The sequence below is a fragment of the Octodon degus genome, unplaced genomic scaffold, assembly GCF_000260255.1.
Source record: "Octodon degus isolate 3935 unplaced genomic scaffold, OctDeg1.0 scaffold00020, whole genome shotgun sequence".
NCBI classification, from domain to species: Eukaryota; Metazoa; Chordata; class Mammalia; order Rodentia; family Octodontidae; genus Octodon; species Octodon degus.
In genome coordinates this window covers 17183054-17196705 of record NW_004524596.1, presented here as the reverse complement: position 1 = coordinate 17196705, position 13652 = coordinate 17183054, and positions in this window count along the sequence as shown.

The following is a 13652-nucleotide window of genomic DNA, read 5'->3' as shown; positions in this document are numbered from 1 at the left end:
CCTTGATAAACTCTAGGTTGTTGCAGATTCTCTGGGACAATCCTGTCTGTCGATGGAGACAGTTTTATTTCTTCTTTCTCAGTCTCCTCCTTTTATTTCCTTTTGTTGTTATATTAGTGCTGACCAGGATTTCCAGTAAAATTCTGAATTGGAGAGAGGTTAGAGAGCAGACATTCTTGTGTTGTTTTCATTCATGGAGGGAAACTTTCATTCCTTCACTTTTAAGCATGATGTTACCTATAGTTTGTTTTGATTATGCTTTTCCTTTTATGAACAGTGGGATTTAATTTGCTATTTCTACAATATGTTTATGAGGTAAACTGGTCCATAGTTTTCTTTTTCCTTTGTCCTTCCTTTATTGTTTACTATGTGTTTGGCTTAGATAATCAGGTTAATTCTCACTTCATAAAGCAAGGTGGAAAGTGTTTCAGCGTCTTCTAAGTTCTGATCCACTGAACTGACTGCTTCCCAGTGTGGTCGGTCTGGTTTTCCCACTATTGACAGGTGGAGAACCTTGTGCTGAAGTCCAGCAGGTCACTCAGCCCCTACTGCGGCCATGCACTGCTGTTGCGGGTTTCTCTGGGGCCACTTCTCGGGGTCCAGCCTCCAGAGAAAGTTCTCTTGGGCCACACACAGGAGAGATGCAGGCTCCCTTCCTTGGGGCGGGCTTCAGTCCACCCACAGAATCTGTGGGTCTCCTCAGGTGGTCATTTTTTTCGCTCCGTAGGTTCTTTCTTGATGACTAGGTCACTTTGGCCATCTCCCAGTTCTCTGACACCTCTAGCACTCCTTTCTCTCAGCTGAGGGCCTTGCCTTACAGCTCACTAAGAAAGTAGGAAAAAGCCAGGAGTGGAAAAATCCCACAGAAGCGCACTGCCCCACCTCCGACACACTGCATCTGTACTTGTCCCTCGGTTGCAGACGATTGTCCCTTGGTTACATACCCATGGCCGACTCGTGAACATGGCCAGCAGGTTCCATTCCTTTTTTGTGCTCAATGACACCTCTTCCTAATCTGTGTCATTAACTTTTTCTCTCTTGCCCGGGTCATTTTGTGTACCATGTGTAGTGATAGTGAACTGGTGGCCAGCTTCTTATACCCAGCTGAACTGAATTAGGTGGTACTGGGTGTGGGAGGCCCACCTGAAGGCTGCTACCAGCAGCATAAGAGTCAGCACAGGAGAAACTGCTGGTACAGTGTTAGGGATGCTGCTTGGAGAAGCTGTTGGAGCTGTTGGAAGCCTTTGGTTTTCCTGGGCTGTTCTGCTGCAGAACCTTGTCATGATGGTTTACCCGAAGAACTTGGCTGTGCTTGGAGGAGGAGGAGCTCAGGACCTTGTTGTCGCTGAAGATGGCTGCAGTTCATTTTAGGGGAGCTCTGGTCCTCACCTTGAGCATCACTTCTGGAGGGGAAGATGGTACACAGCTCAGCCTTGTGGAGAAGCTTGTTGTATTGGCTTTCCTGATGAGAACTCAGCTTTCCTCATCACTGGAGGAGCTTGGGACCTCACTGTTGCTGAGGACAGCTGTTGTATCCTTGGGGAAGCTCTGGTGCTTACCTTAAGCACTGCTTCCTGGCTCCAGCGCAGAACCCTCAGCCTGCTGGCACAGATGCTTCATTCCACTGGCATGGACTTTCCAGCTTCCACCACTGACCTTGGGGCCTTTCCAGCACAGATCCATGAAGCAGACCTGCATGAGACTGCTGTGGACTCTAGGCCTCCAGTTGGTCTTGTGGGAGGCATTATAAACTCTAGGTCTTCAGCTGGACTCATGCAGGATATTAGCATCCAGGCCTTCAGTTGTATTCATTGGTGTTTAATGTGTGGACAGATTTCCTACACTTCTTATATATGATTCTTTATTTTATTTTTTTATGATTCTTTATAAAATAATATTATAAAATGTGTCCTGTAGTATATATTGTTTCCCTTGGAAAAACCCCAAACCATGTTACTATGTATTGTTATTTATCTCATCTTTTAAAAAATACATCCAGTAATACCCAATTCTTCTGATTCCCTTTAAAAGTCTCATCTCTATCTTTAATTATTCTTTCATCTCCCTTTTTTTTGTTTTGCATTTGTCTGCATACCTTGGTTTTAATTCTTTAAGAAAAGAAACATATGAAAAAAGAAAACTGGTCATTAAATATGGCAATTCTTCCCTATGATCAACCTGATCATTATGTATACCTAAAATGTGTGAATAAACTTAATTTAAAAAAATTAAAATTTCCAGATGTGGAGGCACACCTATAATCCCAGCACTAGGGCGGGGGCGGGGGAGGGCTAGGTAGGAGGATCGCTGCAAGCCTGAGGCCAGCCTGGGGCCAGAAAGTGAGTTTAAGGGCAGGCAGCCTACAAGCACAATGAAACGGTTTCAAAAGAAGACAATATCTATGTCTATATCTATATCTATATGTACATCTATTTCTATGGAGATTCTTTTGTGATCTTCTACAAAGTGATTAACTGAAGTGTAGATAGGTAATGTCCGTCCCCCCTCCCGCCGTGGTTGAAATATAAAACAATATAAACCATAAAAATTGCTAATACTGATGAAGGATTTTCCAGATAGTTAAGCTTTACTGGGGATTTCCGGTGTATTATTTCCTCTAATTTTTACAAAAACCCTTTGAGAAAGATACAATTTGATAGACAAGGAGATCTGGCATGGAAAATTCAAAGGCCTACACATGAAGGCTCTTCTCTCAGCTGCCTCCTCACGGCACACTCACCCCACCTCCACTCCCCCAGGCGGCTCTCCAGAGGTCACCGCTGCCCTCGGCCACCAAGCTGAGCGTCCCGGTCCCGCCCTCAAGGCCCGTCGGCCGCCTCAGGAGGAGCGCAGCCACCACCCCTCCTCCAGTACGCCTCTGTCCACTTGGCTTTGAAGACCGCGTGGTCCCCTTTCATGTTTGTGGCTGTTCTTTCTGTGTCTTTTCCCCCCTTCCCGTACTCCCTTCTTCTCCCTAACTTGGGACGCCCGAATCGCCCCAGGTAAGTGCGGCTCAGTCATCTGCCGTCATCGCCGTCTGATGTCATCTCCATTCGACGCCATCTTCATCTGACGTCACTTCCTCCCCATCTAGGCATGGAAGGATCATAAGCAGAGAGCTTCTAATTTACGTCTTCAGGGGCCTGCCAAATAGCTCAGTGGGTTAAAGTGCGTGCTGGGGCCAGGGGTTCGATCTGGTCGATTAATGTTAAAGATTGAGACTGGGCGTGGTGGCATGCGCCTGTAATCCCAGCCCTTGGGAGGCTGTAGAGAGGCGGATCGCTACGAGTCTGATCTAGTAGTGAGACCGTGAATACCCTGTAGATCCTTCCTCCCCCCCAACACCCCCCCTAAAAATATATAAAATTATTTACAAACAAACCCTAATTTGTGTCTTTAGCTGGACTGCTCCAATCTCTTGCGCTGCCTGGGCTGCACTAAATAAAGAGGCGTTATCTCGGGCCATATGTGAAACATATAGTGAACGTATAGAAGCAACAAAACTTATGTTTCTGAAAAATGTTTATTTTAACCTTAAAAAGTGAGGAAAGCAAGGGGCCCCTGAGTCACAGGCTGACCAACCTGGCTTTATTAATTTGGTTCCCTATAGAAACGCAATCAATACGAAAGAAGTCTAATCACGCAAGGGGGGTCGTCAGGTGGACTTCTTGGGGCGCAGGCGGCACCCACGGGGGCGGCCACGGGCCGGAGTGGGGCGTCCAGCAGCTGCTCAGCGGAGATGAGAGGACGGAAGCCGCCGCTGGCGCAGCTGGGCCTGCAGCTGGGGCCTGCAGCTGGGCCTGCAGCTGGGGCCTGCAGCTGGGCCTGCAGCTGGGGCCTGCAGCTGGGCCTGCAGCTCAGAGCCGTCCCCTGCGAGTCTGCGATGGAGGCAGCTAAAGACTCACGCTCCAGGTGGCTGTGACGGGCGTGGCTCTCCCAAGGCAGCGACCTTCTTCTCCATCCCTTTTCACTCCGTCCTGCTGCACGCCTGTTGCTTGGCGACACTCACCTCGCGGCTGGCCTCCTCTCAGCTGGCTGGCCCATGCGGCGGTCACGCCAGACTCATCGGAACTGCGCGGACCGGCCAGGCATTTCTTAACCTGGTCAAGGTGACGTGTTCCATGGTCTAGCCTCTAGACCTTTATCTCTATCTCTCATGGACGTTTAATAAGGATCTCAAACTTGACGAATCCAGAACCTGCGGCCTGACTCCCTGACCACTCCCATCCCACGTCTGTCTGTCCTCTGTGCCTGTGATTGCTCAGGCAAATAGTTGGGGTCATTCGTGATCGTTTTGTCTATTTCGTTTTTGTAATCCAGTGTATCAGGAGATCCCATGGGCACCAGCGTTGACGTGTACTAGAATATGATAGGTTCCAGGCCGGCCACCCTAGTCTAACCACCACCAGTTTTCTCCAGAGTACTGCAGTGTTCTTTCTACAGAGGACAGTATGTTCACCTTTGCCCTTCTGGGCTTCCGAAAGCAGCTGCAGAAAAGACGTTCTCTTTAAAACTCCAGTCAGCTGAGTGCAGTGCTGCACGCTCATAATCCCTGTCTCCCAGCCCTCAGGAGGCTGAGGCAGGAGGTTGGCTGTGAGTTCAAGGCTAACCTGAACTGCATAGTAAGACTAGGGTCCCCCCTAAAAACACAGGAATCCTCAAATCAGATGGAGGCAGTTACATGTGCCTGTAATCCCAGCATTCTGGGAGGCCGAGGCAGGAGGATCACTGTTTAAGCCTATCCTCGGCTATTTAGAAACAGTGATACTGTGTTTAAAAGTAAAACAGGGAAGTGGTTTGGCTCAGCGTGCAGCCTCCAGTCTCCACCCTCAAATCAGGTTATGCCATTCCCTGTCCTCAAAGCCATCCAGTTTTCTGTCTCATACATAGTATATGATAACGTCCCTCATGGCCTCAACTGTCCCGTATGATGGGACCCTTGCCTCCCCCAGCCTCCTCCTACCCCTGCCACACTGTGCTTCGGACCCACCATGACACTCCCACTCCAGAATGCCACCTCTTCCCCAGGCTTCCTTCCCTTCCCGCCTTTGGGCCTTGGCTTAAGCCACTAGGGGCAAGACCAACCCCAGCTACCACGTAAAAGTGAGACTTCCTCTTCCTCACCCCAAAGCTCTCTTTCCTCCTCCCTGATGTACCCTCTCCATGGCCCTGGGCACAATTTGACACTATTATGTACTTACTTGTATATTTATATGTACGTGTTGGCTGTCCCCTCCAAGGTCCATGAGCGAAGGACTCTCTCTCTCTCTGACTCTGTCTCTGTCTGTCTGTCTCTGTCTCTCTCTCTGTCTGTCTCTGTCTGTCTCTCTCTGTGTCTCTCTCTCTCTCTCTGGTCCTTACATTTGCCACACAGGTGCTTATGCTGCTGAGCTACCTGTCCAGCCCCCTGAAGACTTTCTTATCACCTCCATTTCCAACACTTAGAATCTAGGATTTAATCAATATTATTTGAGTAAAGAATACTTGAACTGTGCTTCATTGCTATAACATATATTATGCAGACGCTACTGTGATAGCTCAGACCTTTCCTCTTCAGCTCGCTGACCTCTGTCCACCCTTCCAGGCCCCCAAGGTTGCCGGGCCGTCCCTCCGCAGGCTCCTGCAGGAATCGCAGCAGTGTCCTTGAGGGGCCAGAACCAGGTCAGGTGGCCACGTGACCATGTCTGTCAACCTGCCCCTGGACTGTGAGCAGGGAGGACACAGGAGGACATCCATTTCTATGGGACACTCTTCAGGGTTTTACATGGCATTTGGCACATATTAAGTAGACTGCAGGTATTTGTTGGATGGAAGGAAGGAAGGAAGAAGCAAAGAAAGAAATGGATGGAAGATGCCTACGGTTTTTTTTCTCCAAATTAGAGAGACCTTTGGAGGCTGAGACTGTAGCGCAGCCGGGAGAGCCCTGCCTACCATGTCCAAGGGCTCAGGTTCCATTTCCACCAACACAGGATAAAAAGGGAACTTGGAATACTTTCTAAATTTGATTAATACTGCAAACATTCTGTTCTTTAACGGTAAGATGCACATAACACCAATTTTACCATCCCTGATTGAGGGCTCAGTCTCTAGGTGCTGGTACTGGGTTGCATGGAGGTCTTTGGGCCAGCAGGAGCATGTCTTCCAGCGGACGTGGGACCTGTCTCTCTGCTTCTGGTGAGGCAGACACTCCGCCAGCCACCATTCCCCGCTGCGGTCTTCCCTAGAACGAGCTAGTGTATGCACCATGTCTGTGAATTTCCAGAACTGTGAGCTAAATCAGCTTCCTTTTCCTTAGAAGTAGCCTGTGTCAGGCACCGCAGTACAGTGACGCACAGCTGTCTGAAGCACCACCTTAGCCACTGTTAAGTGTAAGGTACAGTGGCCTCGAGAACGGCCGTGTTGCTGCACAGCGATCCCCCTACCCACCCATTTGTATAATTCTTTTCATTATATAAAACAGAAACTCTGTAGCCATTAAAAAATGACCAGCCAGTGTGGGGTGCACGTTGTCATCCCAGCACTTGGGAGGCTGAGGCAGGAGGACCTTCTGTGAATTGCAGGCCGACCTGGGCTAGAGAGCAGGGTCTGTCTCAAAAAGCAAAACAAAACCCCCTCCGCTCCCTGTTCTGTCCTTCAGCAGCCCCTGCATACACCATTCTATTCACTGTCTCTGCCTTTCACGACTGCAGGTGCTTCATGTAGGTGGAATCACACACCGTGCGCCTCTTTTGGGACTGGCTTGTTTTACTTACGTGATGTCCCCAAGGGTTGTCCCTGTAGTACGATGTATCAGCGTATTATTCCTTTTAAGGCTGAATGACATTATATTGTGTTCATCTATTGTATTTTATTCATTCATCTGTTGGTGGACACTTGCAGCTTTTCTACCTTTTGGCTCTGTGAATAATGTCACTGTAAACACGTGTGTGTGTGTGTGTGTGTGTGTGTGAGCTATTTGAGACTCTGCTTTCAATTATTTTGGGCTTATTCCCCAAAGTGGAATTTGTGGATCCCATGATAGCTCTATTTTTAATTTTTGGAGTAACCGCCAAACTGTTTTCCATAGTGGCAGCGTCATTTTACATTCCACAGCAGTGCGCGAAGGTTAAAATTTCCCTCCATACTTGCTAATACTTGTTCTGTTCTGGTGTGTGTGTGTGTGTGTGTGTGTGTGTGTGTGTGTGTGTGTTGATACTTTAACAGCAGCATCTTAACGGGTATGCGATGGTGCAGATTTTGAAAATGTGAATTCATTGGCAAATAACACAAGCCTCCAAATATAGGTTTAAAAGGCCCCAGTGGTGCTGGGTGAGCCTCTGGGGTTGCTTGTGGGCTGCGCGCATCTACCTCCTCTCCACCGATTCCTAGCAGAGCCCCACAGACCATGGCTGAGCGGCCAGTGGCATGAAGTTCCGTGATCGCTGGCTGCCACTCTCCGGTCCCCTCCAGCTGCCCGGCAGGTGCTCTGAACCTGAGAGTCCTCTCCAGCTTCTTCATGGGTCTAGTTCTTCCCCAAGAGCCCAGGTCTCACGGCAGGCCACCACGATGTCCTTGCAGGAGACAGCTATCCCCAGCAATACCCCTCCCTTATGGAATAAAGTACAGAGAAAGAGGCCAGGTCCTCAAACCTTCTTGTAGCGCTGGCTAACAAAGGAGCGTACGGAGCACCTGGCAGGCTCTGTCCCCGGCCACTCACTGCACAAATCACCCCAGAGGTCCAGCTCTGCTTTCTGAGAGCATAGGTCTGGCTTTGGATCTTCCCTTGTACCACAGACACATCCATAAACATTCCTAAAAGTTTCCCATGTGCAGAAAAGGAGGCTAAGTCCTAAACTGCTAATTTCATAATGAGCCATTAGGCTTGAAAACTCAGTAAACCTCACTGTGCCTGTTTTCTTGGTTATGAAATGAGGCTATTGGACAAAAGGGTCTTTAGGGACTTGCCAAGTCTAGATCAACTTAACTTCAAAACTTTGTATGACCCCAAATCACTGCCTTTTAGTCTAAAAAGATGTATGTATATATTTTTAAAATCTCAGACAGAGTCACTTCGTAAATTTGTGCAGCCTAATACTTAAGTACGTGAGTGTTTTCTAAATATAACTTGGCAGGACAGGTCACTTAGGGCTATACTGGCTGAATTTCAAGGAAACAGTAAGCTTCCAAGTGGATGATTCCCATGTGGCCAGGAGCTGGAGGCCTCCCGCTAGTCTGTAACAAGCCCGAGTCACGGCCACTCTGATCCCTGCGTGCAGCACAGCAACCTCATTAGCGCAGAGTAAACTTGGAAAACTCAGACTCAGATGTTTGCTGCTGTCCGCGCTTCGCCAGGAAGTGGTTCGTTTGCAAGGCTGCGTGAAGAAGCTGTGGCTTCTCAGCCGACTGCCCTTTTTATCCATCAATAGCCTCCTCTAAGCGCCAGACAAGAAATGCCACTGGATTAAATGTAAACACGAAAGAGCAGCCTCTGAAGCAGGCGTGCACCAGCGCGGGCTCCGCGGGACGCAGAGACGCATTCTCCCGCGTTTTCTCAAGTGCTCACTTGCAGTCAGATTCACACAACACTGAGAAAGGCCGCTGTCTCTGACGGTGTCCCCGCTGAATAGTCCTGGCGTCGCCTTCGCAGTCGCCTCCCATCAGGGCCCTTTACTATGCTATTCTGGTCCCTGAGCTGTTTGGGTTCCCACAGCACACTATTTGGTTAGTGTAGCTTTGTGGTAAAATTTGAAATCAGAAAATGCAAGTCCTCTCACTTCGTTCTCTCTCAAAATCATTTTAACTATCCATCTCCATCCGTCTTTATAATAAAGTATCCTCTCTTCTATACCTTCCCCTTTTCATTCTATTACATATCTTAGATATTATGTTACATGACACATACCACAATTTACAACTTTTTAAAGAAATGAGGGCAGGTTGCTCTACGGTGTAGCACGTGTAGTTTATCTTACCATTTTCCTGCCGGGGGACATGAGGCAGCTTTCAGTAACAAACAGTGCTGTAAAGACAGGCCTTTCATTTACAAAGCTTCACATGTGTGCAGACATAGCTGTATAATAAATTCCTAAAACTAGAATTGCCGATTGTGGGCATATTTTAAAAATAATTTTATTGAGAAACAAATGGCAATGAGACAATTTCAAAACCGATTAGTAGGAGAGTTTCAACAATTAATACATTGCATATCATTGTCCTCTTAGTGGTTATTCATAGAACAAGACGCAGACATGACATCCTGTCCAGAAACACTATTAAAACAAATCTTTCTATTCAAATGAAGGACCATTTTGTATCTGTATATTCAAAATAGTTTAGATATGCAGCTACTTTCTCTTAATTCAATGAACAGAATTATGGGCATGTTGCTTATCATTTTTAAAATAAAGAGTACTTTAGTTAATAATTCGTTTTTTGAGTAGCTAACAGAAGAACAGAGTTAAATGAATCAGGAAATTAAAAGGCTGTGGCTGTGGCTTGGTGGTAGATCACTTGCCTGATGCATGAGACCCTTGGTCCAGTACCAGAATCAGAAAGGAAGGAAGAAAGAAAGAAAAAAGGAAAGAGCCCCTTCTGTAGCCCATGCATTGATTCTCTGTGCGTGTGCAAACCTGTCGACGCGTACACATACACATACTCACATATCCCCACACAACAGGTGACCATGGAAGCTAATTATAGGAGAATCGCTCCTCTTTGGCCAAAGTTTTAGGTTTTATTTTTCATTATGGCGTAGGAGATCTCATATGCCATAATGAAGGGGCCTGGCCCTAGCTCAGTTCTTTAAGTGGCTGCTTCGGCAAAGCTTTCAGCCTCAGGTTGCTGTAGTTCGATCCCCACAACACTCCAGCCAGCCAAACCACCCCTGAGGGCATTCGGAGCAAAAAAAAACAAACAAAAAAAATCCTTATAGGGGGCCTGGCCCTAGCTCAGTCCTTTAAGTGGCTGCTTCCACAAAGCTGTCAGCCTCAGGTTGCTGGAGTTCGAACCTCACAACTCTCCAGCTGGCCAAAAGTGCCCTGAAGGCATTTGAGGAACAAAAAAAAAAAAAAATCCATAATGAAAAATAAAACCTGAAACTTGCCAAAGTATACGGATACCCAAGCTTCAGTGTCCCGTTTGTGTTAGGAATACCTTCTGCAAATACCTCATCTGTATTCCCTATGCATGCCATCTCGCTGCATATGATGTACTGTGGATGCAAGGGAGCTTGGACACAAGTCCTCCCCAGGGCTGAGCTCCAGGCTTTTCTAACATAAGCCTCTATGCCTTGCGACAACACTGGGGAACCCGGGTTCTTCTTATTCTGATGGGTTGTTTTCAAATTCTAAGAGCTCTTCCTTGTTTTCTGATTTTTTTTTTTTAACAGAAGTTAATGTGTAGAATATACTATCTTCCTAAGGACATTAATAAAATTGTATATAATTTAAGGCTTATTTTCCTAAGGGGATTCTTTCCTCTAAGTTGCTGTTTTTGTTTGTTGATGTGGTCTTTATCTTCCACCTTAGGATCTCTCTTCAGTGGTCTGGGAGTCTGTGGGTGTCTGTTCATGATCTAATGTAAGGGACTAGCTGGGTGTGGTGGTGCACACCTGTACTCTCAGCACTTGGGAGCTTGAAGCAAGAGAACTGTGAATTTGAGGCTAGGCTTGGACACCTAGTGAGTGAGTTCCAGGCTGGCCTAGACTATATAGAAAGATTCTGTCACAAAAAAAGAACTAATTTTCTGGGGAGTCAAAAAAGCATATCATGATAGGAGTGTGAATTATGTAGGTATGCACCTTTATCAAAACTGCTCTACCTGGGCTGGGGAGATAGCTCGGTGGTCTAAGCCCCTGCCTGGCAAGCACAAGGACCCAGGATTGATCCCTGGTACCACCTGTGGTGCCAGCCCTGGGACCCAGGTGTTCCGTGATGGCCCCAAAACCAGGTGTGGTGCACACGCCTGTAATCCCTCCTGTGGGGTGGCTGAAACAGGAGGATCATTATGAGTCTAAGCTTCATAGTGAGACCCTGTACCAGATAAACAAATAAATAAATAATTAAAAACAGAACTGCTCTGCCTGTTCACTTAAAGTCTAAGTTTTACCTTAAAAAAGAACAGTACTTTTTAAAAACGTAGAAACAAATAATGAAGGACAACCCTGGAAATTCTGAGCAGGAGAGCAGTTCTTAAAAAAAACCTAAAAATTAATAAGGAAAATACTGGAAATGTTGAGCAAATGAATAGAAAGTTTCAACTTAAGAACTTATGTTTGGGACACTTGGGTGGGCCATTTGTTAGTACAGAACCTGACATCCCTCAGTTCTATGTTGTCTTTTCTGTCTGCAATGATCAGACCCACAGGCTACGCTAGGATGGAGGCGGGGAGCTACCTGGTGGGCTGCAGTGGGAACAGCTTGAGGGGTCTCGTGGCTTCTTCAACATCTTTCATCAGTTTCTTTCTCTGCCAGCATCATGCTCCCTTTACCTGGTTCCAGTGTTACCTTGTACACCAGTCTTTTGTCATTAGCACCATTAATTCTTAAGCATTTAAAAAGTCCTATGATGTAAATTGATTTGCTTTCTCTTTGCTGCCACTGTGCAGTTTACAAAGTGTTGCTCTCATCTCCTGTTTTCATCCCTGAAAGGTTTATTTTTTAAAAATAAATCTCTTCACTGTACCTCTTTAAAGTTCCATAGGAAGCAAATTAGGTGTATATATTCAATCTGCTGTCTTAACTGAGAAGACAGGAAGTCAGAAACGTGACATTTAACTCTCCAGCTTCTGCGGTATAAGGCCTTCCACAAAGAGTCTCAAATACATGCCAAAAGCAATACCAAAGCTCTCACAGTCCACCCCTTTGGCCACACACTGACCTGGACTTTTATTTCCAAACAATGGTTGCAATCTGAACATCCCTCCATTCAACAAAATGCAGTGATCCTTTGTACAAATTAGAGCAAGCTGAGTATCCCTCCAAGAAGTGAAATTAAAAAGTCCCCTTCTTTAGGCCCTTCCTTAGACCCTGGCTCAGGTTCATTATTCTAGTTTAGAAACAATCACCTTTAACCTAAGAATTATATAGGACACAGCCCCACAGAGGTCAGAATTGGACTACAAAATTAACCAGCATCAGCACATTGTAGATGAAATAGTAACAGACAGGGGCACTGGTTATTATAATCAGGAAGAAAATTTGGGGGGCTGCTCTAGCTTCTGTTTCTGCAGGTGACTACAAAATCACAATTGGCATTTATGACTTTTCTTTGTACCAGAAATTCAGGTATTGATGACTCATTTAGTCTGTTAATCCAATTAATGGCAAGGCTAGACATTTTGAACTGCCAGGAGAAAATTTAAAATAGAGCCTCCTTGGGTTGGCCAGATAGCTCAGCAGATTAAAGCACCTGTTTAGGCAGGTACAGCACCCAGGGTACAAGTCTCAGCGTGATGTGCCAGCCCTACCCCTGGGGCACATTGAGAAGGCAACTGAGATTGGGCATGGTGGTGTACACTTGTAATCCCAGAGCTTGGGAAGCTAAAAGCAAGAAGGGTCACTGTGAGTCCAATCTGTGTAGTGAGACCCAATCAACCCTGTACAAAATACATAAAAAAATAAAAATAAAATAGAGCCAACTTATCTTTCAGTTCCAAATTGCAGCTGTCTATCAGTTCTAGCACTAGGGATAGTTTTGGGCTTATTGATCTTTGTGGAAAGAGAGAGGTGACCAGGACCATGTTTCACACTTCTCTGTGTACAGTCATTGAAAGTTCTGGGTGAAATTTTCAGATGGATGCTGAACGCTGTGAAGGCTGAGAACGTGCGGGTCTGTTTACCAATAGGAGAAGGAGAAATGCACCCGGCTCCAGGCAGGGAGCTGGTGAGCACGCTGTTCATCACCTAAACTGAGACGCTCGGCCTCGTGTCCAAGGAGGCCACTAAGCTTGATCCAGAGCACCAGCAGGGCTGCCACAAGCACAGGCAATTCTGTAAATATGCTACGACTCATTTTTGGATGTTCCTTCTTGGGTCAGCAGCCTCAGGTTTCCCTTTTCTCTTTGGCCTGTATTGTATTCATACCAATCTCTGCTAAAATACAAACTGCTTGTTACTATATTAACTGATAAAGATTGGTGGAATTCCTTCAAGGGATATTTGCATTTCTATGCAGGGCACCTCAAACCCTAAATGTTTGCAAAATTACAAAGAATAGAACTTTACTGATGGAATAACAAATGGTAGAAGTAATCATTTTTTACCCACACCTAATTTTGAAAAAGTTCCACTACCCTGTAAGAGCTCTGTATTGAATAAACTGCTCAGAGTGGCCCAGGCCTGTAATCCCAGCACTCAGCAGGCTGAGGCAGGAGGATCATCATGAGTTCTAGGCCCACCTGGGCTGCTAAGTGATCAAGCCCAGCCTGAACTATATAGCAAGACCTTGTCTCGAAAAACCAAACCAAAACATAAAATCATTCCACTAAATAGAACTGCAATATGGGTTACAGTTAGGAGGGAGGCGATGGCCATATCTCATGATAATCAGCACTCTCAACTATCTCGTGATAGTTGAGACCCTATTGTCATATAGCTCAAAAGTGGCCCTATTACTTCGTATTTTTATTATCAGACCCAGAAAATATGGATAGTGGGCAGTTTGCACATTTAGGG